The sequence below is a fragment of the Asparagus officinalis genome, chromosome 1 (assembly GCF_001876935.1).
Source record: "Asparagus officinalis chromosome 1, Aspof.V1, whole genome shotgun sequence".
NCBI lineage: Eukaryota > Viridiplantae > Streptophyta > Magnoliopsida > Asparagales > Asparagaceae > Asparagus > Asparagus officinalis.
Genome location: NC_033794.1, coordinates 46,031,933 through 46,035,773, shown reverse-complemented (window position 1 = coordinate 46,035,773; position 3,841 = coordinate 46,031,933).

The following is a 3,841-nucleotide window of genomic DNA, read 5'->3' as shown; positions in this document are numbered from 1 at the left end:
CCATAAAAAAATAGGGTATGTAAGCGTCAAAAATTACCTATAGGTTCCCGTACGTAGCTCAAGACAGAAGATGATGAGCATCATTATCCGAGTCAAAGGGGATTATTTGACGTTGATGAGCACATAAAGTAAGTCGACGAATGGTACGAATCAACAGAACGGTGAAATAACAAAGAGACGATCCGATCGGGAGTTACAGTTCACTCACGAAAGATGAAGCGCCACTTGTGTCTCGTCCACTCCACACATGATTCACTCATAGGAGATTGTAAATCTCCTCTCCAGCTTTTCAACGCACTTTGAATCGCGTCATTCTGAGATCGGATCAAGGAATTACGCAAAAACAAATCGAGGTGCGCAACCGGGATACATGACGTGTCTCGGCCAAGGCCGAGACACAAAGTCTGTCCCGCGCTTAAAAATGCTGATTTCACTCGTTAGCCACCCAGATTTGAGTATATTCTGATCCAAAGCCTCCCCAATTGATCTGAAGTTATCTTAGAATGGGTTAAGTGGTTACAACTAATGATGAGATCAAATCAATCGTTCTTATCTAAAAACCGAGCTTCTGAAGCCTATAAATATGGCTCTAGGACCTTTATTTGCACAGATCCAAAATTTTTGAGCCTCGGTGAAGCCCTATCAAATTGAAGAGTGAGGAGAATGAATTTCAGAGAGGAGGAAGGGATCTTGGCAAGTTTTTCAGCACAAGGAGGAGGAGAGTTTGAGAGATCTGCATCACGTTCATTCATTTCTCTTGAGATTGCACCTAGCTGCAATTCTCAAGAAGGGTGATTATCTCGCTGTTACCGAGATAGTCACTTTAATTTCTTATCTCCTTTGCAAGGTAACGAAATTGTTATTTGGATCTGATCAGTTGGTGGTCCACGGATAAACCCCGGCACCGACAAAGATCCTGCGCAAGCAGAAGACCGATAAACGATCTATCTGCATGTGTTCTCAAGAAAATTGTAATTTTTTTATTTGCATTGTGTAAGGAGGCTTATAAAAATCCTTCCTTTTGAATCATTGTAACGACTAAAGTTGTAATGAGTCCCGCAATGAAGAAAATAGTTTTCGACCCGAACACGCTGGCGACCACAGAGGGAGCCAACAGCCTCGCTGCCAAGGCTGTCGTGCCGTAACCACTGATCAAGATCCTCGTAGATGAAGAGGTCAAATATGAGTTCGACTAGCAGAAGTTCGAGGAGTACGTCTCCTCTTCCTCCTCCAGATCATCCTCTCCTTGTAAGCGCTGGAAGACCACTTCTGTGAAGAAGGTTAATTGGCCTTCAGATCTAAAAACTCAGGGTGATAATCTTCACCCAAATGCTGTTGAAGAATCCTCTCTGGCCTCTAAGGAAGCCGGATCTGATGCTCGTGACAACTCCTCAAAGGTCACGGAGCTGCCCGTCGAAGGTGCGTCGGTGCTGACAAAAAAGGCTCGTCAGAGGTGCCGCCAATGTCTAGCCCGCCAATTCACTAAAGCTTTTAGAATAGGTGGATGGACTCCGCTACCAAGTTGATCTAGAGTTTAGAAGGCGCCAAGTGGCAAAGCCATCATCGTAGCAAGCATCAGGATCCTCCTCCCAACCGCCGACTAACAAATGAGTTCGTATCAAACGAACCCGTTCTACTCTCAAGGAGCGCATCCAGAAGCACCATGTACTTCTTGCGCATGTCTGGATCCTTATGCTAAAGGAACAAGAATTGTAAAAAGAAGAGGTGGCCAAAGAATCACCAAGATCTAAGCAGGTTTGGGTGCTAAAGCCCAAGACAGCGCCTAAAACTACACCGAAGACAGTTAAGATGCCTCTACCTGATGAGAAACACCGATCATGTCTCTCACTAGTTCCAGCTCCAAGGCTGTTCCCCAGCCTTCATCAACTTTAGATCATGCTCTTTCTGCTCCCGCACCTCCGGTGAAGCCCTACGGCAGCATGGATCTTTCCAAGTTCAGAATTATGCTGAAGGATCACCATGGTCCTCTACCTGAAGATCGATGCAAAGCTCCAGTTAAGGAACGCTTGGGTCCGCTGAATGATTCCTGAGCAAATATCCAGACTGGGGGTCGTACGCGACCTTCCAACAAGTTAATTCCCGTAACCACCCGCTTGGGGGTACGTGTGAAAAACCAGGAGCCCGTTAGGGTATCACCCTCACAAAGGTGTGATTCCAAATGAGTGACTCCTGCGAACACCAACAAGACGTTACTTAATTAGAAGAAGACATGTTCAACAGACGATAGCGTTATACCTGGAAGAACAAGTGAACAGCCGATAGGTGGCTCTGGCCACAATGCCGACGAGTTGTACTACCGGACTGGAGGTGAGTCTCGAAAGAGAAATACCCCAGAAATAGACTTTCACTATCCTTGTGAGAGATTAATCAGGGTAGTACTATCAGAATATAGCTGTCCCAAGACTGCTCCATGGAGGAGCTCAGTATTCAAAAGGATCTCTACTGAAGCGTTCAAACCTAAACCAAGGTGCTTCCGTAAAAGAAGATCAGCCGGTCAGGGTGGCAAACTTCCAGAAGTCACCATTAATGTGGTCGATAAGGAGAAGTCAACTCAGTGTCCCAGTCCCGATCCTTTCCTCGGAGCATCTTAATGTCTCATTTGGCTACGGTCCGGGGCTATCATACCTAGACCGAGTAGAGGACGATCTTCGAATGATGAGACATCAGATACATGCTCCGCAATTGGCTCTGATAACATCATGTCTAGTATGGGGCGATCTCAAGAAGCATTCATTATCACTACTGAGCAGATGGCCCAACTCCTTCAAGAAGCCTTGGCTAAGCAGAAGGAGGATTTCAAAATCGAGATGGAGATGGTCGTACAACAGGTTAAGGATTTACATGCCATGCAGCTCCAAGAGTTGTCAAGTCAGTACGGTGAATCTAGTCGTTACCACACTACCAATCAAGTAGATAGCAACTCAGAAGTCGAGGGGAATATCAATGCCGATACCTCTCCCGATGATAAAAATGCTGAGGATGGCCCTAACGCTGGGGGTGGCCCCACCATTCCTCTTCAAAGTCGCCCGAAGAAAGATGCAGGTGAAGATCTAAAGATGAAAGACCTCGAGAGCAAGATCAATGCTTTGATGTCTGCTTAAGAGGTAAAGAAGACTGGTATTCTGTGTCCTTATCCGAGGGAGTAGGAATCAATTCTGTATCAGGCAAAGTTTAACCTGATTAACTTTACGCTGTTCGATGGAAGGGCTTCACCCACTCAATACTTGATTTACTTCAAGTCCCATCTAGGGGTCATTTCAGGCAATGTACCTCTGATGGTTTGATCATTCGTGGGGACCCTTCACGCGGCCACCTTTGACTGGTACCGCCATCTCAATCTGGGAAGTATCAACAGCTAGGATGACATAGAGAGTATGTTTCTCACCAACTTCTTCGATGATGACACAGATGTGTCAATCGGGACATTATTTGATAAGAAACAAAAAGACGGAGAATCAGTCGAGAACTTTATCAAGCGCTTCCATAATAAGGTGATGAACTACCAAGATCCAGTCACGAAGGAATTCATCCTCCAAACATGTCATAACAACCTTTCCTTGGACGTGCTGAAAACTATGGGCGTCGCACCAGCCAAGACTTGGAAAGAGTTGAAAGTATGTGGGGAGGAAGCCGAACGCTTCCTCAAAAGGAAGAAAGCCGAAAGAGATCAACCGTAACTAATGCCCCAAAATACAACTTCACCCCTCCTGGTAAAGGGAAGGCACATGCGAATGCGGTGGATGCAAATCAAACATTCCAATTGCGATCCCAACAGTTGCCACAATAACAAGCGCCCAAGCAGCAATCACCTTAATGACAG